The sequence below is a fragment of the Haliaeetus leucocephalus genome, unplaced genomic scaffold (genome assembly GCF_000737465.1).
Source record: "Haliaeetus leucocephalus isolate CR32 unplaced genomic scaffold, Haliaeetus_leucocephalus-4.0 Scaffold384, whole genome shotgun sequence".
In the NCBI taxonomy this organism is placed as follows: domain Eukaryota; kingdom Metazoa; phylum Chordata; class Aves; order Accipitriformes; family Accipitridae; genus Haliaeetus; species Haliaeetus leucocephalus.
In genome coordinates this window covers 5,666,683-5,693,869 of record NW_010972820.1, presented here as the reverse complement: position 1 = coordinate 5,693,869, position 27,187 = coordinate 5,666,683, and positions in this window count along the sequence as shown.

Genomic DNA, 27,187 nt, shown 5'->3' with positions numbered 1-27,187 from the left:
GACATTTAACAGATTTTACCTATTTCCACAAGCAAAGTTAGAGTAAATGTCCTGTATTTAGGCATAAGGTTGGGCTACTGAAATTAAAAGCATTTATACAGTATTTACAAGAATCAAACCAATTTGAGAATTATTAATTCAAGTTCTTTGATATTTATTTCTCTCATGCTCAATAAGACATTGGAGAAGAGAAGGCTCCAGAGAGACCTTATTGCAGCCTTTCAATACCTGAAGTCGGTTTATAAGAAAGATGGGGACAGACTTTTTAATAGGGCCTCTAGCAATAGGACAAGGGGTATTAGTTTTAAACTAAAAGAGGGTAGATTCAGACTAGATATAAGGAAGAAATTTTTTATGATGAGGGTGGTGAAACACTGGAACAGTTTGCCCAGGGAGGCTGTGGATTCTAGGAAGAGAAGTCTCATATTTGTAGGATAACTGGATATTACTATTACTAAAAGCTCGACCCCTCTCTCGGTTGAGTTGGATAAATAGTAATAGTTGAATCTATATATTAGCTGGCCAACAGTTAAGGATCTTCTAAGCCAGATGTTTCTGTTATCAAGAGAGACATACCCCTCCAGAAGGTGATTCTTCTTGCCTGTGCTGGACTTCTAGCTCACTTCTACTAAATCTCTCTCCTTTGCCTGAAATGAGCCCCATTATCCACAAAACAGGGCATAGATGACTAGAATGGGCAACAAAAAAATGGTTTAAAAATATACTATTAGTATGTGGAGGGTTATCAATATTTTCTTAGAATTGCAAAGAGAGAAGCTTTGGAATGGAACAGTCATTAATTTTTCTGCTTTCTTCACTGAGATTTGGAATATTTTTAGTCAGAATAGAAATATCACAGAACAGTCATCTTTGAAGTACACTTGCTCAAAATACAGTATTTGGGTCTATCCTGCCAAATCCTGGGAGTACTTGTATCTAGGAAAAAAGAAAAAAAGTTTAAAATATCAGTTAATTCTTTTCATTTGTCAAGGAGAGTGTTCATTGTGGAATATACAATGATTCAAATAACTCATTTACTTATCTGGATATGTTCACTTAGCTCTAGTTAAAATTCTAAGTTACAAGAAATACTGTATGAAATACTACTTTGAACTAGAATCTTTTCAAAGGGATATTCTCCAGAGATCTTTTTCTATGTTTACAAGCTCTGATTTAGAGGGTTAATTACATCCAAGTGTTTCCTTTTATTTTTAGGTCCACCTCTACAAAGACTGAAACATCCTTACAAAATCAGGGTCCAGAGCTGCGATCTTGATTTCTCAATGGGAGTATAGGTACCTAAATAAGATATTTATTTTTTTTTCCCATAAACAGATCTGTTACTGTAAGTGGTTTTAGTTAATCTAGGCTTGCCTCTGACTGAACCTATGAATCTGTCTGTCATTTAATAAATGGTGAGCAGGACAGATTTTATTCTTCCTCCACTGGAAAAGTGACTCATAAAGGTTTAAAATTTTTGCACAGACTTTGTGTAGTGGATCCAAGAAGATTTACTTTAGTACGTCTAGGATTGCTAATCAAGCTTAAGCCTTTAGATAGAAGAGTTGAAGTCTCAGTCATTCAAAATTACTGAAACAAATGTGAACTAGCACTGAGGCATGTACATGTAAGCACAGAAAGGAGATCTTGTCTTTTTAAACCAGCCATATTGTCTTACAGTCCAGCAATGTAGCAAACTAATTTCTTAAAATCTAGTCATAGATTTGAGGTGCTTATAGCCAAAAACTTATGGTGGGCTTCAGGCTGAAACTGAGACATCTGGTTTTGGCTTGGCTATATTGTAGAATTATGCTTCTGTTATTTAAACAGAACCCCTTCCAACCTTTGAGACACCCTCATGTATCCCAGAAAGCCTCTAGGTGCCTCTTCAAGAGGATATAGGTCTCCCATCAGTCCTGTGCTATATCTGCCAGCTCTGTGACGATGTCTCAGATATCCAAGGGCATCTCAGATAGCACTGGACATGTAATTTTATGCATATTTATGATTTAAGAATTATATTTTAGTTGAACTTAGGTTCACTAGGTGTCTAAACTAGATGCTGACAAGTCTATACAATCCATGAAACTCGGAAGAAATTCCATTGACCAGCCACTAGCTGTTTACTTCAGAGGGAATAGACTGCAATCCAAGAACAGGCAAATAGCACACTTATAAATACACATATGTGCACATCTTGAACTTGAACTTCATCTTGACCTTATAGATTCAACCTCACCATCTGCAAAAGAAACACTGATTTTTGAACACTGTAAGCTGCAGTGGCAGAGAACATGAGATTTCATCATGCATAAGGCTAACCAGGAAAGCATAATGATTCTTTACTCTTCTAATGAAACTCGTGCTTAGAGCAGTTTAAGTGCTAAGAGTCTTTTTAGTTAGAACATTCAAAACTTCAGTCATATCTTCTATTGTTCATAAAAATAATGAAAACAAGAAGTTGTAAATCATCTGTTAAGTTTATAAGATGGTCTCAATTCACAAGATTGTTTCCGTTGAACTGCTAAAATAATCTATTGTGCATTTATGATGTCAATGCATACCTATTATGGGGCTTGAAAAATCAATATATTTGCTGATATAAGGGTTTAAAAACTTACAGTCTAAATAATAGTTTAGAACTATGCATGTCATATAAGTATATAGCATACAGTATACTGAACAATGGTTCTGTTTGGAATTATCCACTTACCAAGTAAACCAAAATGCACCTAATTGCTAGTTTTGAGAACAAGTGAAAGTCTGAAATTTTGCCTAATTTTTTTGGAGAAAGAAACTAAAGGCTTTCATGGCTTTGTCCAAAATTGTTCCTCTATCTCATGAATTACTACTAGAAACTTATTTTCAGAGTATTCAGGTATAATTGTATTCCAAAGTACAGGTAGTCTTGAACTAGACTTGGAATTAAACCAAGCAATTAGAATAATTTTACGTAATACTTCTAGTCCAGCTGAATCAGAAGCTTTGACATAAACTGAAGTGTCTTGTTGGAGCAAGTGCTCCACTATGGGACTATTCCTTTTGTTGTCTTCTGTGGAAAGGAGGAGATTAGGTGTACCCTGCCACAGTGTAGTTGACTTTGATCATGAACTTACATGGACAGGTTTAGGATGGACTTGTTTACTAAATATATTTTATTTTACCTAGTGACAGAGAACTACAGTACATGTCCTTTACAGCCCTGCAAACACTCGTATTTCATTCCTGTAAATGGTAGTTGTTTCATACATGGAAGAATTAAAAAATACATTCAGTTGAACTACAGAGTAAAGTTTGAGCCTGTACAGCTAAAGTGAAATTGTACAGACTAACATTAGTACTATAAAGGACATAATGAGCTGAACTGTGTGATTAAAACTCAGTTGAAATAGTGCTTGATTTTAAAGTTTAAGAAAGGGATATGCTTATTTACATAATGTTTTACAGCAAGATGACCATGCATTACCACTAATGTCCACTTGCTACTTTTATAACAGTAATTTCAATAACATATGATCTTTAAAATTGCAAGAAAAGAAATTGTAAACATTAAATGATAAACTATAATTCCACACAGAGTTCATTAATGTGTAATTGAATGACAAGTTAAGACTTAAAGAATGGCTAACAGTTTTGGTAGCTTAAAAACAAAGTACTATATTCATTTGCAGTTTAAGATAAGGTTTGCCAGCCTTATGCTATTTTAAGGGGAAGGTTTCTTTTTAATTAGCTGATAAGTTCTATAATATGACATTAACTTGAGAAAGATAATTTAAAGTCTGCATTTTCATTTAAATAACCAATTAAATCCAATTCAGAAGATTTATTTAACCATGGATGTTTTTTAATTCTGCTTAAAATCATATTTAAGAACAAGATTATTCTTTCTTTGCCATGGGAGAAAAGTTGTGACAGTGAATTAAGAGCACTGTTTATTTTTGTGTTTATAAACAGGGGCATTTATTCTGATTTTGTACTGGTTTTCCATTAAGGGTGATTTCATTAATTTTTAACCTTCAGTTACACTAGAGTGAGTGAGAGCAATACAGGAGCAGAAGCATCGCATTTATTTAAATCAGTGTGGCATAATTAATTCCATTAGTTTTCAAAATTTAAAAGGGATAAATGTGTAGACAGTTTTAAGCACACAAAATAATAAATAAATAAATAAATAAATACCTACAGATATTTAAAACAACACAAGACATAAATTGTCAATTATGGCTTCCTTTCTGTTACTGTACATCTTAGAAGATGAGAATGGAAATCTTAGGTGTAGGATTGCACTGTTAGATCACGTGTCATATCATATCATGTTCAAATCATATCAATAAAATATGATGCACAAAATTTTGCCTGGACAGTAAAAAAACTACTCAAAACTGATATGTTCCACATATCCTGAAAATCCTGGACAAAGGATCATCCAGGCCAGTTAAATATACAGCAGACGTCTGCTGAGGCAATTCATCTGGGACATGCAAAGTCCACTGTGGAGGTGCAGATCTTCCTCTGGGCAGCATGTGCCCTGTCGGTGCAATACGTATACACCATTTGCACACAAACTTCACCCAGGGAAATCCTATGAAAAGTCATGCTGAGCTGCTCCCAGCATGATTTAGGGAGCACTAGAACTCAGCAACTACTGAAAACTTGTTATTAATTAAAATCACAATAAGATGACTCACCTTAACTCAGATGTGATAAGGGCCCAAATGACCTTGATTTATCCAGCAGTTCTTCTTGCCCAGCATCTTCCTTGCTGTCTGTGGCTGGCCAAAGGGCTCGGTAGCGGTGACAGAGGTGACACCAGGGTGCGTGCCTTCAGTGACATTTGCAACGACACATGGCTTCCCTGTATGTCATTTTTCTGCCTTTGCCTCTTAACTTCTCTTTGTTATGCCCAATTTTCAACAAACTATTTTATGACACTTTATAGTGATCAGCTTTGAGCTTTGTTTTAGTGTTTCTTCTTGTACTGGAGGCACAAGAGAAAAGAACTGCTCTCAATGCACCACTGCTTTGTGCTACTGTATTTAACATAGGAGCAGACTACTGTGACTTCAGTGTAAAACCTGCTCAAAACTGAGACATCCTACCAAACCCAGTAATTGAAATATCCAGTATCTCAGTATCATATTTTAGACAGTGAAAAGTAGCTAGTGCTTGAAAAGAATATAAAAGAACTTCAGAACTAGAAAATATGGGATAGCTGATTTCCATTTTAGATCTCCTCTTAATTTCTTAGTCAGTGGCTTAAATCTGAAAGAGGAGGTATACTATTTTATATGTCTACTACTTTCTGATCTTAGAGAAAGTGAACCTTTTTTCTTAAGTTATTTTAAATTTGTATTTTTGTGAGCTCTTTGTTCTGATAATTGGTAGAAATTCACTGGGCACTTGTGGAAACTAAAAATGAAATGAGTCTTCAAATCATGGTGGAAGTATTTTAAGGAAATGTGAATGATAATTTAATGAAAATTACATGTTTACAGATCCAATTCATGTTTATAGTCTGGACTTTAAATTTAATTATACCCATTTATAAACCAGGAAACCAGAAGTTTTATAATAAATATTCATCTACTATCAATTACCCATTTAGCAGAAACATTCAATTATTTTTTCTTTTTTTCTGGAAGAATAAGATTAAATTGTTTTTTTTTAAATAGTTATTCATCAGCATTATCAACAAGGGCAATAGAAACATGCAGAGCTTTACATAGCATATTTAAATATGAATGCCAAGCTTTATGCAGAGCTCTTAGTGACTAATGCAGAGATATCATCTAAAATTTATTTTTAGCATTACAATAATAAAAAAGAAAAAAAGTTGATTTCACAACCTTTGCACTTTCATAATACTAGGCCTTGTGAGATGACAGATTTCTAAATATCTTAGAATTAGATCTGCGCATGGTCTGGAGCTACCAGCCTGCAGAAAAATTGCATTAAAAAGAAATGTATTTTTGTTCATTCTATTTTTGCGGGTAAGGTTATTGTGTTTAAATAAACACAATGAAATATTTCACACCAAAACACTGATTCAAAAACGTCACAACAGTTATTCACTTGAAAATGTTAAAATATTTTGCATTCCCAAAATGTAATTGAATTTTGCTTTCTTTTTAAACTACACAGTTGGCACAATATTAAGCTTCACTTCCTGATGAGAGGTGTTAACATTAAGGCTCCTTTCCTCTGTGTGGACAGATTTCTGCATGATGGTTCTTTTCCAGTGAACCAAATAGCATCATCTTCAGAAATCAGCAAAGGAAAGCTAGTTCTCTAGGGTTCCATCCCATGCCTTGCACTGACTTTACTGTCAGTGGCAGAGGAAATGCTGCTTAATACTGAATTGACACAAAAGGAAATTTCTGGATCAGTTGCACTGTGATTAGACTATAACAGATCAGAAGTAAAAGCTTAGGGCTTGTGGTGTTTTTTTTTTTTATTTCTTTAGAAAAGGAGTGCACAAATACTTATTAGCAAAACGAAAATTCTTGTGAGAACTAGTCCTTACAGAAAAACACTTGGACCATAGATTCTGTACTCTGGCAGATTCAGGTTTTTAATGCCTCCTTAACAGGTTTCTGAAACAGCAGTTTGCCTATTTTCTGTCCATTACTTAGGTACCGGGAAGGAATCAGGCACATTGACTTTAATGGGACTTCACTCATTTTATTGGCTATGCTGCAGCCAGTCAAACCTGTAGCCCAGGAATATTCTCCAGCTGCTCTATTTTGCCTTTAAGATACTAGTTAGTTAATACAGTTTCTTCCTACACTTGCCTTTTTTTTTTTTTGTGTGTGTGTGTGTGTGAAATATCAGAGACACTTCGAAGGAAATTAGAAAGAGAAATCAGAGGAAACGTTCTAGCATAATATTACTACCTTAATGTGGAGGTTTATATAGCTTTTGACAGGATTGATTGCATATAAAATTTTGCAGCTGAGCAGGTATGCATTTCCTACGCTGAACTGAGATTCTGCTGTCAGCTGCTGTGAATTTGTACCAAGAGTGCAATAAAAGTAACATAGATTTCTGTTTACATGTGTTGCTATGCAATATTTAAAGTGTAAAGAATTTGAAAGGTTGTTAATAGATGGAAGTGTTTATGCTAGAGGAGATGGAAAAATGGAATAAGGAGTAGGAGGCATATGGTAACTCAGATGAGAAACATTTCATGCTGGGAGAGACATTCCTCTTCTATGGTGTGTTGAATAATCTGGTGTGGGTGTTTTTCTTTGTTTATATGATGTCCTAAGAGCAACACAGTTCCTGTGAGGAAATGAGTATTTTAATGAATTTTAGACAGTCTTGCCTGAGAGAAATATGTATCTAGCTATAAAATATGCAAAGATAGCCCCAAATGATGATGGCTTCATTTTTAATGTTCTGTGTTTATTGTATTAATATTTTAAATAACTCAGTCAAGATGAGGAGCTTCCGCTTACATGTCTATAGCTATATATTTTCAACTGACTTGTAGTTTCTCTAGGACAAGACTTCAGCTGATGAAAAAGCCTTTAAAAACAGATTCTGAAATGAGTGTTCTGCCTACCTCTTGAAGTTGTGTGTGTGAATTTGGGAAAAGTGGTGAATTAAGAAGAGTACAATTTAAATCTTGCTCAAATGAAAGGACTTCAAGTGCTGTAACATGTGGCATACAACACCCCCGACCTCAGAGCCTGTCTCTAAGAGCAGAATTTGCAAAGCTAATTTCAGTTTGGAGCAAGGTAAGATTGACAGCTGCCAGTACACTAAGTGCTGGGATGCCCAAACCAATCAATAGGAAATGTAGAAGAGCAGAGCATTTCTGAAATGCTGTCTCCTGCAGAGACTGCACTCCCCAAAGCTGGAAGGCGCAGTTCTGGTTTTTGCACATTCACCTGATAAAAGCACTTGCCCAGCAAGTGGTGTTCTGCTTCCCGGGGTGCTGATGGAGTTTGTATTTGCTACTTGTTGGCTGAAGGAACAAAAAAACCCTAGAATAATTCTAAGAGCAGCCACTCAAGACAGCATCTTTCCCATCGGACCAGCTGAACTGCTAACATCTGTTCTCCTTTGGCCTGTGTGGCTTTTGCACTTCTTGCTCACAGTGGCACAGTTATCCACAAAAAGGACAAAAGGCAGTTGCCTCCCATAGCTCTATGATTAGCACAGTCTGTTATCACACACCAGCTCCAATCCTAACCTTCCTCATCCTTTGGGGGGACGCCTCAACATCGGTCTCCTGGAGCAGATGTTCTAACAAATGAGCCATTAGAAGTCACAGTTTAAGTAAACTTTGTGTGTTCTGTGAACACTGAGCAAACTGGCTCAGTAGAGATTTTCAGTAGAGATTGGTGGAAGGGTGCCTGTTTTATGGATGTTGGAAGAGGATAGATATTGAGGAGACAGATACACAGTAATCAGCTCAGCAAAGGCCGTGCAAAATACAGTCCTTGTTCAGACATTTTGAGAAGTTACTGTTCAAAACACCAGTTTGTCTCAGACATCTGTGGATGTTAGTTTTCTTTCCCTCCTATATCTCCTTTCTTTTTTTTCCATCAGTCTTCCAAAATTCAGCATCTTGTCCTGTTTGAGTGAGACTCAAAAAGCTCCTCATTGTGGTGTTTATGATGTCCAGATTCTCCAGTTAACCAGAAAATGGACTTGTAATGTCATTTGCCATTAATGCAGACATGTGCAAGAATGTAAACATTTTTGCTGAAAAATGACTGCAAGGATTTATTTCAAGTAACTTCAGATGTACTGCATTTAAACTGGTGATCCTGAGATAAAAGTTTTTCTATCCCTTTGCCATATTATGCCACACTCCAAAAGGTCCCCATGAAACATGTTAACAGGAGTCTTTTACTTGCTTAGGGCATTCAGGAAGACATAACAGAAGCTGAAAAATACATTCATTTCTGTAATAATTCCTTCTCTTAGACTAAAAACAGTGTTAAAATAAAACTTAGTAGATAAGTGAAGGGTCTAGAGATAATATTGCCCCCAGCAACAGACCAGTGATTGATTGATGTGTTATATATTAGCTAAAAATGATTTTTCCCCCTACAGCATATTTGTTGATCTTAGCTGCATTCCAACCTAGACCTCTCTCACAGAAATATTCCAGAATGATATAAAAATTAGGAAACAAACTCTTATTCTGTTCTTATTAGTAGCAAAATGTCACCTTTCCCCAGTTAACTGCAGAAATACATATTTCTCTCATACAGACAATTTTTTTGCAAGAAAAGAGGACACATCCAAAAGGCAGAAGCAAGAATGTATTATATTTAGTTGGTAAGAAAACCTATGCAATTTTCAACTTGAATTATGTAAGCAACAGCATGCTGAAGATTTTATTATTATTACTAATATTAATATTAGTAATAATATTATTAATTTATTTGCTCTTTGCTTGACAGTATCTAAATGAAAACTTCAGTTCCAGATTTTATTTAAAACTACAATGTCCAGGGAAGTAACTTTGTTTATCTGAAATGGTACAGTATTCATATTTCTTTTTTCTGTCTCTGCTTAAGTTTGAATCCCTAGTGAGTAGCGTTCTGGCTCTGTAGTGAATATGCGGCGACTGTATGGAATAACACCAGGACACCACTGACATTTTGTTGATAAGATTTGCATTAAAATATATTCACAGACAGCCTGTCTTGCAAATATACATTACTGTAGAACCTTTATCAATTTCAGACACACTCAGCCTTTATCATGCATAAAACTTACAGAAACATTTGCCAAGAACAGTTATCCAAAAAGATGGAGAAAAGAAGGTAAAGCGTTTTATAACAGTTCAGTTCCCTGTTGTGTCAAGATGGAGAAAAGAATCAAAACCACAGTAATAAATTCTTGTTTTATTCATCTAGGTTTATTTCTTTGCAAATGTCTTATGCAAATGTAGACCATTAACATGCTCTTTCTAGACAGCTTGGCTCATATATCTAGGTGTTCTCTCCTACTCTTCCTATTCCATCTCTTCTGAGAAACTAACTGTAAAAATGCCTTTTCAGTTTTTTTGTTGTTGTTTCTATTCCCTTCAGAGTCAATTATCTTGTTTTCTGGATTATGCAAAACACACCAAAAACTACAGTTCACCATTTTTATTTATCAGTTCTGGGATGTCACTTAGTTTTACAGAGGAGATACATAACTGTGAACAAACTCATACAAAGGCAATCACACAATAGTTTTATGTTGTCCAGTTGATAACATTGAGGAATCCTGATCTCATATAATTCAATAGTAAAACTGTCATTTGCCTCGACTGAAATGAGATCTATGTTGACAGGAAGTATTACTCGGGTTGCTAACTAAATGAAAAGTTAGCTATTGGCAGTTGCCAAATCCTCCTGCAGCATGCTTCAGCTGGTGGCATGAAGTCTAGGTGTGGACTGTGGATGTTTTCAATCTGTCCTCGGCTTCCTCTTTAGTCCAAGCAGCAAAGGACTGACAACTTAACTCCCAAACCCTACAGGAATTAGAAGTCTGGGTCTTGTTGCCATGATTCAGTTTCTCCGTGAGCCAGCAGAACCTCATATAATGCTATTATTTTCCTTTGTAGTTTTCCACTCCATAGTTTTCCATTTGCACAAGAAAGAAAACCTGCCTATCTTTTTTCCATAAGTGACGAGATGAAGTAGCTACTTCTAGAAGCGCTGCCTGTACACTGGCACTCATTTATGAGGTCAATATTTTTGAGTCCAATATTTATGAGTCCAATATATGATATTTTGTGGTCCTTCTGTAGATTCCGCTGAACCACGTGGCTCTGGACTTCCCAATGCCCAAATCTCTTGTAGATCTGCATTTTACCTTCTCTCACCTTGAGCCAGCTCAAGTCCTGAAGTAATACGGCTGTGTTGATGCATTTCTGAGCTGAGGTGAAGTTCCGAGAGGAATCATTAACTAGCTCAGGTGTCAGTGCCAAATAGAGGAACTCTTATTTTCATCTTTTGCATCTGCATGTTACTTTGATGTACTGCACTGACTTTTAGGATCAGGTAGCACTGGTTTGGAGATCTCTTCAGGGTATGCTGAGACAGTGTAGGTGCTGCACAGTGTTACGCCTGCACAGCTGCTGTGCTCAGCACTAGGACTGTCTCCGTCCTAGTAAATGGAGTGTTCCTGGGACCACTGGCTGACACTGAGGACAGCTACAACAGAACTTTTTGCATCGGTATGAAAGAACTCCTGTCTTACAAACCAGGGCTGCTGCAGGCAAGTTTCCTATTGCGAACTGGCCCTGACCTGTGCTAACTGCTGAACTGTACTCATGAGTTGTTGGGGACTGCTATTTGTCACTGCCCAAAAGCATGCTAGGGGCAATTCTAATAAGCCACTAACGTAGAGAGCTGAGCTCCTGTGCCCAGAAATGTTTCCTCTCCCTGGTATGTTTGTACCCTTGGAGCACAGGCTGCACTCCAGCCTGGCCTCCTTTTACCCTCAGCCTGCTGCTGCTCCTCAGCTCCTTGCTGGGGGAGAAAAGAGATTTTTATTTTCTTTCTCTCTTCTTTGAGTTCAAGACAAGGCATCATACAAAGATTTAACCAACCTTTTGAATCTCTCTCTTTTTTTTTTTTTTTTGTTCCCCTGGGCAAGAGCTTCCTTTCCTGCATATATGTACTGCAGTTTGATGCTAGTAACCACAATATCATTGCCTATTTTCAATGTAAAGATGCTGATGGCCCTGCAGTCCTGCTTTCATATGTCTCAAATGTACTCCAGGGGCTTTTAAGCCCTAAATTGCTTGTTTCTTGTGGGTTTAATTCTTTTACTTGAACATAAAAGTTTTCTGCTTATTAAAAATATAAATGCTATGTCTACAATTTCCAAAAGCTTTGCTAATCATGGAAGGGTCTAAGAAAGCTCCAGAGCAATTATATCTTGTAATTATAAGAAAAAAGTTCTCAACTACTTCTTAGTGGATCACAACATTTACCAGTTTGGAGCCTGCAGCTATATGGATGAGATTAGCTGCTAATTGGAGGGAGGAAAAAAAGAAGGAATAGAAAATTAATTTTATGTTTTAAAACAGCTTGGACTTGTATCTGATTTACAATGAGAGAATCTATTTGTGTGAGTTGCTTTTTTTATTTCTTCTTCTTCTCCAGAAGCCAGGAAAGGAGCTGAAATGTACCATTATATGTACAATAAAGTGTTTGCAAATCACAGATATTTTTTGAAAAGGAAAAGTGGGGAAGGTTGGCTAAGGCCTGTCTGCTGCTTGCAGGGACTCTGGAATAATAATTGCTCTTTATACATGCTGTGTCCTTGCCATTCTCATAAAAGCATGGCATCATGGAGACTAGGGCACATCAGAAGAAGGAGGAGGCGTAACAAGGTTGAGTGGGGCTTCAGTCTTTCCCCAGTACAAAGTCCCTTGAAATTCTTTCCTCAACTCTACAAACTGCTCTCGGGCACCTCCAAAGGTCACGTTTATGAGATGGGCTGATATTTAGTTTCAGGGGTGGGAGTACATCCCTTAGATGTTATGCAGTTCCAGATCTTGATCCCAACTAAAATTCTCTTATAACATGCCGTGTCAATACAGAAAGCCCGTGTAGCTTGTACAGGCTGCAACTGGTACATTCACAGAGTTGTGCAGCAACTGGAAATCTCAGTTCAAATGCTGAAGGTGATTGAGGCACGATAGCACAGTGCCAGCCCAAGGTAAAATGGTGTACTTCTCAATAGCTTCAGTGCAGAGTTGTGCAGCTGGTTGCTTCCATTCTGGTACTAGTGAAATCTTCACTGAATTGGGGTGCTGGGGCAGGTGGGAGGTGTTTCTGTACTGATTTCTGTTGAACTGTATAGGGGCAATTAAAAGTGTAATTAAGAACTTCCATGCTGCTTTCATATGCAAAACATTTGGGACACAAAATTAAAGGCTTCGTAGAAGGATCTGTCCCTTCCTGCTACTTTGTTTCTTTGTAGCATTTTGCAATATTAATTCATTTACCAGATTTTGTGTGTTTAGATGTTGATAGCTTGAGGTTTGATTCATCAGCCCCTCTTCCTTACAGCAAAAGTAGTGCCTAATTAACATTTAGCTGCCTTGCTGTAAAGTTGTTTGAGATGGTGGATGATATTTTAGCTGACTGTCATGCAGTGGAAATGACAGAAATAGCAACTATCTGGGACTAACTGGAATTTGAAAGTGGGGTTTCTTCCAAGGCTGGCAAATCTTATCTATATCGTGCCTAAGGAGAAGTGCAGTAACATATTTCACAGAAGATAAGATTATGCTACAGGAGAGGAGTTATAAACAGGTGTTCTTGGCAATTGCTAGATTTTAAATCTAAGCCTGTGTAGCTCTCAAAGACTGAGCTAACCATTACTTCACAAATAAAAATAATTGCTTAAATGAATTAATACAAGTACAGGACAGTTTCTTACCAAAGCTGGTAAAGTAACACAAATTTAGGTGGGTGTTTCTTTTTTTAATGGCTTTGGTGACTGAGTAATATGATTAAAGTATTACTCTTCCAGCATCCAAAAATTCTTTGTGTGCTATTTCCAGCTAGGGAGCCTGTACATGCAGGCAATGAGGAATATGTCGTAATGAAAAACATTTGGATTGAACTTATTTGCATGCCAAGCTATGAGATTTTCATATATTTCAGAAATATGTTTTATAAAACCCTACAGCTTGGCAACATATGTGTCTCTATTCCATGCTATGCAGGCTGCTTGAAATTGGCCTTGTGCTGAGCCTGCCCTGTCTGGTCCAGTGCTTTTAGATTACCTATGCTTCTTGTTATCCTTGATCATTTCAGTACAATTTGCACTGGAACAGAACTGCACAAATTATTTTTTACTATTAAATATTTCTCCAGAAATGTAATTCTGAGTCCTCCAAACTGTTTGTGTTAGCAAGTATTTCACATATCCTTTGGTCCAAAAAACAGGGCAAGATATGGAAAAGTCAAGGTATTTCTGCTGTTTATTTTGACATGACTGTCTCCTCTAAAGTGTGTGTGTGTAGAGTTGTAGACAGTTCAAATGTAAAGAAATCTTGATCAGAGTAGACATTTCGGTTGCCCACTAGTTTGGCTACACTGTTAGTTGAGCCATTTTCAGATAGCCTGTGTCTTCCATATACTAAAATTATGTTGATAGTAAATATGCTAAAATTAGAGTCTACTTTAAAAAGCCAGAAACTCAGCTGAACTTGTCTGACTTCTTTGTCATGTAGATGGAGCCTTATAAATGTCTGAAGAAGGATAAATACTTTTTCCCTCTAATATAAATACCAGGATGTCTGAATATGTAGAAAATATCACACCATTACTTATGTCATCACCCTTACTATTAAATCCTGTGTGAAATCTGCTTATGCTTAGGCAAGGGGAGATCATTGGTTTCAGGAAGTGACAGAAAGTTTTGTGAGAGAGAGAAGATGAAATTTAATCATGTCATTTCCTTATATCCTTTGGAACTCTCGGACCAAATATTTAAACCAGCAGTACTCTTGGAATAAGATCTGTTCATCACAGCTGCTTTTTCCAGTACTGATACTAAATTGCAATACATGAATCAAGAAAAATGGTTAATTATCAAAATCAGAATATTCTGACATTGGAATTTTCTAGTAAAATATAATCTACAGATCATACAGCTTTCAAAATATGTTAGTCATGATTTCAATTACTGAAAAGTTCACCCAGATCTTGCTTTCTAGTAGTTGTGTCTGTTTTCTTAATGTCTTTTTTTCTTATTCTGTTCTTGCTCAGTACAAAAGAAGGTGGCTACTTCTCTGTACACTTCTCAGGCCATCAGCAGAGCTACTCTCAATGTCATTCTGTATTGCTCAGATTTTTGTTGGTAAATTTCAAATTTGTTGACATTGTATAGTGATCAACTTGGTGTTCTTTGTACCACTGTAGCTTAGACCCTATTGAATCATTTTAGATATGATCAAGGAGGGAGGGGCATGGAACATTATTCTGAAGCATTCCCTATGTTATTAAGTGCATGCAACTATTCTCCTTTGTGGATTCTGGAATATGTTCGTATATTTTATGTATGCATATGCATTATGACACACTGTATTTGGAAATGCCAAGAAATGTCACTAGTGTTAGCTTGTTAGCCATGGTATGTTAACTTTCTGTCCAAAACAAAACTGACAAATCAAGAGCTTCTCCAAGTCAGGATATGCCAGCTAGATGGATTTGTGCCTGTTACCTCTCTCAGTAGGAAGTCTGGAGGGATGGGGGTGAAATTAATGCCAGAGCATGTGGTATTTAAAAGCAACATAGCTATTCTACCACCACATCAACTGACAGTGAAATCTATTAATTATTTGCAGCCTTTATGAACAGCCACTTGAAATATCTCTTGAGGTTTCTACCATAAGGCTGCCTATTACTCTTATTTAGTTCCTAAGACATCAATTAAGCTTGATAAAGCAGAAAAAATGAATGTCACATTTGGTATACTTCTGGCTGACTGCATTGATTTTTGGCTTCTGAATAGGTTCATTTACATGGTGTAATTCAAGCTTGTCATGATTGTAATTTTGTTGGATATCCTCCTCCAATAACTTCTCCACCATTTTCTAATTTCCCATGGGAGGTCAAACATCACTCTAAGAGCTACATTTTAAAAATAGTTGGGCATTAGATTTGTTAAAAACACTTAGTAAAAATAATGAGTTTAGTAATTCTCTCACACACAGTTGTCAGAAATCTGAAAATGTTAGAAACAGCAGGTGTCTGAGACACCTTCGGTGTAGAAGAACATTGTGGCTTTAAACACTACTCTCTCATCCTTATACAGAAATCCAGGCTTGGAATTAATGATGTTCAAGATCTTATTCTCCTTTCAGATTCTTGATGTGTGGATCTGGCTTCATGTGTATTCTGCTGACATTCAAGAGTTTTCCTTCATGATCATTTTCCACCTGTCTCTGACATTCCAAATCATTCCAGATATTGCATATGAAAGATGAAGCAAGAAATGAGGCATAATTATTTACCTTAAGGTACTCTTGCTCAATTCACTTTATTACTCTAGTCATGCTATCTTTGATATGGAAACACTGACATGATTCCAAGTTTTAATGAGTAATTTCTTGGGTCTGGGGGCAGCTGATACAGTTCCTATATCTTCACCAGCTTTAGAGGCCAAGTGCTTCCAAACAGCCCTTTTTTCTGGGCATCTACTAAAATAGGCAAATGCTATTTCCTGTCAAATTATCAACACCACGAAGAGGCAATGAAATATATTGTCTTCTGAGAAGAAAAAAAAAACCAGTTAAAAATTTCATTTATTGTTAAAAACATTGCTTTTTTTTTTTTTTTTTTTTTTTGTCTTAATGCTAGTGATCATGGTCCTGAGAGAAAAAATATAGGCAAGGAATCAGGGATATTTTTTTTCCAGTAAGAGTAATTGACATAATGAAATTCTATGCTTGACAAATAGTTCCTTATTCATAATTCTGTTTGTTTGTTTGTTTTTAACTCTGTTTAACAAGTCTTTTGGGGGACATAAAGTTCAGGGAGCCATTGTACTGAACATTCTATATCTGGGTTTTTTTTGTTTTCTTTTTTTTTTTTTTGAGAAACAGTGTTTTTGCTGAAAGCAAAGGACAAGAAGGGAATATGACCAAAAAAAAACCAGAAAAAAAGGAAAAAGACAAGCAAAATCAATCTAATTCATTTGGACTACCTTCTTTATTCCTTAATAGCCTTATGTCATGTTAATACTTATTAAATAAATATACAAACAAGATCATATTCTGCTACACTACAGACTTCCAGTTTTGTTTACTAAGTCACAATGAACTGTATGGTAAACTGTGTTGAAAATAAAGAGGGCATTGAAAGAAATACAGCTTATTTCAGGGGGAAAAAAACCCACAACAAAAACCACACTGGGGAAGTATGGTTTTCTGAACCTGGAAAATGTGGGTTTAATGCCAATTCAATGCAAAAATTCATATTAACATATCACTTAAGACGACATCCTCGGCTGTGTTTTGGCTGTAACAAAGTGGAATCCCCTGCTCCAAGGCTCATCCATCGCCTCCTCATCTTCATGTAAGGAAAGATTTCCAATTTACCCATGACTGAAGATTTGTGTTGGGCAGGAATGAAAAGGGTAGCACAAAGCTTTTAAGGAGCCAGCTGGCTAGAGAGTGATAAATTTCTCCTTTGCCAGAGAATTCCCTCCTCTGTCAGAAAATGGAGCTGTGAGCTTTCTCTGGGAGTTGAACAGCTTAACCTCATCATCCGGTGAAAGACCTGAATGCCAAACCTTGTCTGAGAGACAGGAACAGGTACAGAGATGGTGACAGCAGGAGGAAATGCTACCACCAGAGGGGGGCTGTGCTGGTTAGGGCTGGGCATTCCAGAAAAGATGTGTTTTAAGGGGGTCATCAAAACTGCGAGTGGCATGAAAAAGGTGAATGTGAAGCCGTTCTTTGCTGCCTTTTCCATAGAAGGGCAGTTCAAAATAGTCAAAAAAAGGTGATTATTTATGCAGTGGAATTTGGTGCTGCAGGGAACAGGAGACATGATGTATTCTGTCAGCCACTGTCAAAGGCAGAAAACCATATTGGATTGTTAGATTGAGTTTCAGTATAACTCATTACAGGGGTTCTTATGTTCATATGAGCAGGTTTGCTACCTCCAAAATACAAGGAAACTGTGGACACCTCAGATACAGCCTGCTGAATATGTCCATGTTGCTTTTGCATGGATTGCATAAGGGGAAATCCATAGCAAAGTCCATGAAGCTGACCAGGTGATACTCACACATTGCTTAACTACCGTATTGACTTGGTTCAGTGGCAGCACTCAGTTTTTGCAAGCTGTACGTACATTAGGACAACCCCTGACAACAGCATACCCACATGTGAAAAGGCCTTACACAGCACTGCGCCCGCTGGGGGCAGTTTCCTGCCTTAGATGCTATAATGCCTTGTAGTAATTACATCACTGACATCAGTTAATGGGGCTACTTCCTAGGAAGGTCTTCACAGCTCGTTCTGCAGGACCGATTGAGTCAGGACAACTTCTTCGGGGTTCATTTGTAGCATGCTCCTTGAGGTTGTCCCTTCAGCCACAGCTTGCTCACAACATCGTCGGGTGCAGCACGTTACGTAACAGCAAATCACCCGTGCTCTGGGGTTGTGTTGTCTGCTCTTGTTTCATTAAAATAAATCTTGATTAATAGGGCTATTTTCATGAAAAGTATTTAGATAGCTTGGAATCCATTTACTTAAGAGGCTTTGATGCTGTAGGCTGAGGCTAATGAAAAACATAATAGTCTTAGCAGAGCAACACAGGCGAAATATTAATACAGGTATTTTTTTTCATATTGCGGTTTTGTGGGGAAAACCTTATGGGATTAGCTGGCAGAAAAAAAGGTTAATCTTTTAATTTTAAGGTGTAACAAGTAATTGTTTTAAATGAAAAGAAATCAACATTATTGAAGCTAACTAGCTGCTTACCCAGGGAACCTAATTTAATCCACGAATGGCATGGAGAAGGGGAAGTGAGAATATTTATCCACTATTAGTCATACTAGAACTAAGGCATCCAATTAAATCAGCCTGCAGTGGGTTTTAAAGAAACAAAAGTATGCTTTTTTCACACACATCACAGTTGAATAATGGAACTCATTGCTACAAAATAATTTGGATACTAAAAATACAAATTGGATTAAATAAGAGAACTTAAAGAGAAATGGCTTTGTCTATCTGAGGCTGTTAAACATTGTGATCCAGCTGTAAGCACAAATTACAGAAAGTAAAACTGTGTTGCAGGGGAGGGTCACTTTATCCTTTTCCTGTTTCTTCTTGCCTTCCCTTAAGCGTTGCTACTGATTTCTGTCATAGACACAATACCAGGCTAAACTAACTTCAGTGCTGACTCAGTGATAGCATTTTCACCTTTTTATCCAAGTATTAATCTCTTATTATCATAAGACTGGAATACCACATGGTCCTACCGTATTTCCCCCATTGACTGACAGACAGCTCCAGGAAGGAATTCAAGGAGTCCTTTCGTGATTGATGGTGTCACTGCTGTTGTGTGATTGACTCTGCTCCTCCTTTCCCCCTTCCCGCTCCTGTATGATCCTGTGGGCTTCCCTGAACTGGTTCCCATGGAGCTCACATGGCCACATTATCAGTCAGGTCACCTCACATGTTTGATTAAAAAAAATATTCCCTGCCCCGATTCATTTTCAGAAAAACTAATGAGCTAATCTGATTTGCAGTATGGTGACACAAACTTCAGGGCTGATGAAAAGGGTAATGGGGGCAGAGGGTTAATCTTTCCACAGAGTATCAATCCTTAAATCTTTTTTATGTTTTCCTTTAAAATACATTTTACTGCAACAAATTGTTATTCTTGTCCCTGTTCTTTTAAATCTCATCTAAGAAAGAAATACCTCTTAAATTGGAGGTTAAACCAACTATTACTTGGGTGTACTGTGACTGGGATCTTATCTTCAGAAGTAGATTTTACAGCTCTGTCAACAGTTTTTTTAACACCAGATAGAGTTTTTCATTTCTTGTGACTAAATTTTTATACACAATTTCTAAATCTTGGTTTTGATTGAAGTACACTTCAAAGTAGTATCTTCAAGAGACCACAAGAGCACAACTCACTTCTTAGTATTCAGTTTGTGAATCTGATATGGTAGTATTGTCAATAAATGGTAAACTGTCTGTTACAGCTAATAATGTTGTTTGATATGATTCTTTGAATAAAATTGAAATTCCCTTTTTTATTAAAGGTATTTTCATTAACTTTTCTTTTAATGCTTAAAATACATAAGTTACCCATCAAACATTTTGACCATTGGTTCTTAGCCACAATTTATGAGCTCTTCTTTAGAATCATCAATGTACAACTTAAGTCATGAATTTCCTGTCAAAATTGTTCAAGATTAGGGCTGTGTAACCAAACTCTTTTAGGTTCTTAAATTATTTATTGATGTTTGCATCCCATATCCACCAGACATCCTTTTATAGTAGCATTCTCAAATTGCTGATTTGGGCATCTAGATTACTTGCATATTTCCCTAGAAATGTCTGTAGTTTAAGGATTCATTATCCTTATTTCTCACATGCAGATAGCTTCAGACATGTATGTAGCCTGTGTTACACTTCTGCCAGATGTGTTATTTATATTTATTTAACTTCAAGACAGATGTGATTCTTTTCTGCAGCTTTTCCTCAAATAAAAATATGAACTATGTAATTTTAGTATTTTTTGTATATTATTAAATATCTGATATATTTTCCTGTAAACCACCATGTCTTTGTGTTCTTAAATTGTGAATTCTGAGCTGGATTTTACAACTTTGATGAAGCTTTAATGTAAAAAAAGATTGATCAACAAATCTTAGAGGAAATTGCCTCTGTAAGGGATGGAAAGAGTCTGTGTGTCTTCTTGTCAGTCAGTCTGCTAGCACTAACTCACTCTTACATACCTGGTCTGTGTTAGAATGCTCCTTGTGATGTTAAATTTCAGCCACATGACTCTCAATTGCAGGGTGGAGGTACTGCTTTAATCCCAAAGGCAGTTGTGTAAGCTCTTTTAATGTCAGTCAAAAGAAAAGGGTACTTTCTGAGAATGATTCATTTGACTTGCTTTAAATGTCTACCTTAAGATGAGATTAAGTACTTTGCTGTGCTCCACTGAGCATAAAGGAGTCCAGGTGGCTACTAGTTCAGATGCAGACACAAAAATTAAGTAAGATGAATCCCATCTCAAACTTTTATCAGGATGTTAATTATTTCAGATTGTAAAACCATAAGATTTTTTACCTAATTATTTTTGTTCTGTAAGTTTGGTAAAATTTCTCTCTCTAGGTAGGGTGGTGTGTTCTTTTTTCTCTCTTCCATGGTGACTAGAAAGCATATGCAATGTGAATCTTCTATTTGTTCTGTGATCCCCACAGCAATGGATACATCTACCTAGCTCTTTAACTTGATTATAGTCTCCATCATCTCTGCCTGTACTCATCTGAGAGTTCTCTAACACTTGAGAAATATTCTCAAATTCAATATTTGTTTTTTCCTCTAATGGCTTGACAATACTCACAGAGTATTATGAGTACTATTTCCAAAGTAGTATTAGAAACCACATTTTCCCCAAAATCTTCATATATATCACTTACTCTTTAGTGTAGTTAAGAACAGTGAAAGGTGAGGGTTCAATGCATTTACTTCTGCCTGAAAGTTTCTCTAATAGCATCTTTTCTGTCATTGCTTTGGATCGTGTACTTTTGTCCATTTTGAAAAAGGTAACTATTTCCCTTGCTTTCGGGTTGGTAGTTCATTTCTTTTCTGACAAAATTCAGTACATTTATTCTATGTAGTATTCCATCATAGTCACCATTCTCCTGTATGGTGGTGTCCTGCTTTCAGCTGGGAGAAAGTTAATTTTCTTTCTAGTAACTGGTATAGTGTTGTGTTTTGGGTGCAGTATGGGAAGAATATTGATAACACTGATGTTTTCAGTTGTTGCTAAGTAGTGTTTAGAGTCAGTCAAGGACTTTTCAGCTTCTGATGCCCAGCCAGCAAGAAGGCTGGAGGGGCACAAGAAGTTGGGAGGGGACACAGCCAGGGCAGCTGACCCAAACTGGCCAAAGGAATATTCCATACCATGTGATGTCATGCCCGGTATATAAACTGGGGGAAGATGGCCTGGGGGGCAATTCCTGCTTGGGAACTAACTGGGCATCGTTTGGCAAGTGGTGAGCAATTGCATTGTGCATCACTTGTTTTGTATATTTGATTTATTTTATTATTATTATTGTCATTTTATTATTGTTATTATTATCATTCTTATTTTCTTCCTTTCTGTCCTATTAAACTGTTCTCATCTCAACCTGGAAGTTTGACCTTTTTTTTCCCTCCGACTCTTTCCCCCATCCCACTGGGTGGGGGGGAAGTGAGTGAGCAGCTGCGTGGTGCTTAGTTGCTGCTGGGGTTAAGCCACGACAGGTGTGTGTACTGAGTTGGTATTTCCAAACGGTGTTTAACATAAATCCCTCTTTTCATCTTGGGTCCCTATCTTGACTTCCTGGTCACAGCCCTGCACTTGTAACTGCCTGTGCACCCTTAGTGACATGTCAGTCAGGCTGGTCTCTGGGCTCCAGTTACTATATTGGCATGTGAAGCAACTGCTTGAGCACATGACAAATGTTGTAGTTTAGACAGAGACCTGTCATCTTCAAGAGCATCCAAAGTCCAAGTGGCATATCCTAGATGATCCTAAAGGACACTATACATGTATTTGTAGTATATTATATTGTACCTCAAATCTCTGCTCGATTATAAGGAGAAACTAGACTGGTAGGCATTTAATCTTGAATTAAATTCTCAATTAGGTCTTTGAGATAGTTCCATGAAACTTTTCTCAAATTTTAAGACTTGTATTTTTTTTCTGGAATACTTTTAATTCCTACTTGAACCCTTATTTCTTTCTGTGTCATCCTCCCTTTCCCCACAAATCATATACCTTCAGATCTGCTTGTGTCTCATCCTCTTAACTCAGTAATTGTTAAATTCTTCATATTGTTGCCAGAATTAACATTTAGAGATGGGAGTGAGCAGATGAAAGCACCAGGAAAGAAGGAAGGGAGGGACAGAAGTGTTTTCTCTGCATATCTTCCTTTCCCTTGGAGTGTGTTCTGTCCTACCTTTGAGAGGTGCTTACTAGAAGGACTGGAGTTTTAATGCTCTGATTTTCTGGCAGCTGGGTGACTACCCAGGACACACGGGAAACTAAAATGATTTGTGCATCTAGCCATAAGTGATTTGCCTGAGGTTATTTGAGAACACTATAGTTGGGAGCTGAAGCATGCATGACCTAATCTAGTGCCCTAACCACTTGTTTGTTCTTCCTCTGCACATATGTGCTGAAATTATGTTTATTAAAAATGTTCATTATTGTCATAGAACTGCTCAACACTTGGATCCAAGTGATATCTCTGTGGGGTAACCTGGAGTTTAACCTCCTTCCTTTATAAATTCAGATATAAATTCATGTTGTTTAATCAACACTTTCCAAGACTACATGAATACCAAATGTATAGACTGTGCACCTTCTTCCTGATTGCAGTGATATTTAAAAAATTCATATAAATAATTATGTTAATTAAATCATTCAATGCCAGCCTCTTATTGGAAAGCCCGAACATTGCTGAATAATTGCCTGGCAGGCATTCATAAAACAGCTCAGGGTGACCAAACTGCTTTGACATTACTTGTAATGTCCATGTATCATTCATCACCCAGTGTGTGTGGTACATGGTTACAGTCTCCAATAACATCAAGTTTGTATACCTTTCCATGGGGATTTAAGAATTAAGAACAGTGCCTCTGAAATATGTGGCACAAAGAGAAGCATGTTCAGTTTTGTTCCACAGTTAGTCAGAAAACTTACCATATATAAGACAACAACAGCAACAACATATTAATCTGTTTATCCCATTAAGCAGTGCCATTCTGATAATGGCATACAGCTGAGAGGAGACACAGTAGAGTATTTTCTCAATCTGATCAGCTATCAACCCTTCCTTAGAATAAAACATGAAGAATTTTGTCCTTACATAGCACCACAAAAACAAATATAAATGTGATTTATATTTATATTTACATTTATATTTATCTTGAAATATGGTACCAATTTAACCTTAGATATATGGAAAAAATAATATGCATATTAACTGCTAGTTACCCTAAATATGTAGACAGTGATTAACATTTCTGGTTTTGTTACTCTTATTCTGTTCTCACCTGCTATAGAAATACGGGCTTTAATACTGTTTCTGTTTTTAAGTACAGAGAAACTGGTAAGAAAGGAAAACCAGCAACCTGCTCTCCATGTCAGTAGGGGGTTCTGTGGTTGAGCCTGCTGTGGTTTTTTTGTGAAGGATGAATAATTCTGGTTGAGAAGCAGAGTAGAGGGAGTCGTTATTTTGTACTTGCCAGCAGGAGAAAAATGTGATGGATGATTGCACCCAAGAACATAACAAGAACTCTGGAGATAGGGGTTCAAGTCTCTTACTTTCTCTCTATCGGTTCTCAATTTGTATAAAAAGAGAAGCAACGTTTTCCTTTATCATAGAAGTGTTGCAAGGGTAAATGTGATGCTATGTGTGAGTCACACAAAAGCAGCGACGAGCACTGTATTAGGGTAGGGATCAGTAAATGCAGCCAGCCTGACAGAATCTTATAAAAAATTCTTTTCTTGTCCTTCTTTTCTTTTCTTCCCAGTCTTTGAGGGTGTGTGAGTAAGGGGCACTGAATAATTGAAAACATGAATCAAGTGCACCCGTGACAGTAAGAGCTGCTGGTGCTTAACATCCTGAAACTACTCTTCTAGGAGGAGTGCAAGGAACCCTATCCAGCTTAATGGCCTTCTTAAAGCTGAAGTCAGGTGCTGTAGATGGGGAATGAGGAGGAACAACCTTGTTAATACTTCCTAAACTGAGGGCTCTTTCTGTGAAAGGTCTCCAGGTTTTACCATTTTGCTGTGATTTCACAACAGACACTAAATCCTGTTCAGTTAGGACTGAATGTTTTTTCCAGAATAAACAGGTTTGCTTTAAAACAGATTAGTCAGGTAGTCCTGGACAAGCCTCAGTAGCTTATGGTATAGTAACAGTCAAAAATAAGTAAGTAAGACAAAAAGAAAACTTTTGTCAATATATCATTTTGCCTTCACGTCAAAGGAGGGTCCATATGCAAAGGAAAGGAAAAAAGGTATTTGCAGTCTGAAATTTCTTTAATCTTTCCTTTTTGGGAAAGTATCTTGTCCAATGGAAGAACGTATTCTGAAAGTAGCCTGACAAATATTTCCACTGTAGATGTGCAGCTGAACATAAGGTCTTAAGGTGCAACTGTGGGCATTAGGGACTAGAATAGTAATGAGAAATTTTTTTTTTTTTTTTTTTTTTTTTTTTTTTTTTTATTACTTCTCAGTGGTATGGGGAAGGGTTGAGTTAGAACAGGACTGCTATAGAAAAGCTGGTAGCAATATTTTAAATTAATTTTCCCCAAGTCAAGTCTGCTTTGCCTGTGGCAGCAACTGGTGAGAAATCTCCTCATTTTTATCTCAGCCCATGAACTTTCTATTCTTATTTTGTCCCCCTGAAGAGGGGGAGTGAGCAGCTGGGTGGGTGTTTGGCTTTTAGTAAAGGTTAGCACACCACAGGACTATAACCTTTTGGAGGGCGTTCTTAGGCCCAGCACTTGTTATCTATTCAATAAATGGATAGTATAATGAAACAAAGTCCCTGTTATGAAGGAGGTCAGGCCAGATGGTATAATCATCCCCTTGGCTTTAAACTTTGGAACCATGAAACCTATTAAAGTTTTGTGCACAACCTGAAAGGAAGACAAAGTTTAACCTATGACCTCAACTATCTCAAAGTTTTATAAGATTAGAGCTGTTTATGGTTTAGTAAGAAACTTGTTAAACTTGACAATTTTGTGCAGATTCACTGAAACAGCTGCCCTTGCTGTGGGTGAAAAAGGCTAATGGGTTTAAAGGGTCAGTCTTAATGAGAAGTGTATGTAGAAAACCTCCTTGGGAATGGACTTTCTGCTCTGTATTTGTACACTGATTAGGAAAATGGGAATCTGACCCGTGGCTGAGGTTTTGACTGCTTTTGTAGTGCAGACTACTAGTTCTGTAAGCATTGATCTAATCAAGTCTGGTTTATTATGGATTTATATCTCTCAGTTAATTGCGTGCTTCAGTGGAAGTTATATCTGTGATCAGAACACCAATAAGGCCTTTGTCACAGAACCTCTGGTGTCTAATTTTAGTCTTTCTCTGTATAAATCATTTTGTGACAACTAGTGAGAGTCATAAGGTCTTTCCAACATCAGCTGCCTATTTTTCACAGGACCTTATATACTTGAAATTGTCTTTATATTTCACCTCTTCTGTCACATCTGGCTGAAATCAGACAAGGCTTTCAGAAGTTTTTAGAGAAACATTTTGTCTTTCTCATATACATACACAGACTCAGTGACTGAGCTGAATAAGCTTTAGCTTCTTTGGAAACTAGGCTAATAAATAGCAACAGTGAAAGATTGCCTCATTCAATGTTTTTGGAGTCTGTGGTGAATGTAAAGTGTACTTTCACAGTATTCAAAAGGATATAAATAAAAAACCATGTATGCATGCACAGCACCACAATGGAAACTATTTCACCACAGATCATTATACCTCTTGGACTGGACCAGGAGAATCTGTCAGCATTTTGGGGCAGTATGGGAAAAGAAACAAGTATCGTTGAGTGTTGCCTAAGGCTTGCTCCCCCTGGCTATTGATCAGAGCAGTGCAGATGTGCTCTTTGATGTCCTCAGGACTCTAAGTGTAAGTGTATGAACAAGGAGGAGAAAGGGTGTGTGTGGGGAAGTGGAAATCTCACAGATCACAGAAACAGAAGAGAAAGTCTGAAACAACAAGTCTTACAGTTACCTGTGTTGGGACTGTATACCTATGACAATATCCTGGCATTTCTGGAGCATGAGAAAGTTGCAGACCCTGGAAGATATATTACAATCTTAAAATATAAATCTGATTTCTGACCTAGGAGGAAAGAAAGGGCTTTGAGAGATATAGTGATGTTTTCAGAAGGGCATCTTGCTTTTTCCCAAAACAACAATACTCTCTGTCCTTTTGCTTCTAAACCTGGGGCTTCTAAATGCAGTATGCAGGAGAATAGATATACTTGCAAATAGAAAAATCCCTGGGCATCTGAAGAGAAGGAGAAAGTGAGAGACCAGCTACTGGAAAAGGAGTTTCCTATTAAGTAGCATGAAACTTATTTTCACCACTTCTTTACAGAATTTTAAGGTAGTCTCAATAAAAATATAATCCTCATTGCAATCTTTAAATCACTTGGAAGTTTCCAAGCTACATTCATCCTCATGAACTCCTAGCCCATAGCAAAGATTCTGATGGGTACCATTGTGGTGGTATCCGTCAGAGATTACCCTGGTGTGGACAAGTCTGAGGAATAAAGGTCTGTAGGAGCAGTATCATTCTCAAGTGTTTGTATTATTACAACTGCCAGAACAATGGAAAGTAGTACTGGGTCTGAAGTAACTTCTTTTCTTTTTCTTCCATCTTTTCTTGTATATTTGCTTGCTTTCTCCCCCACAACACCCTTTTTTTTTTTATTTTTTTAA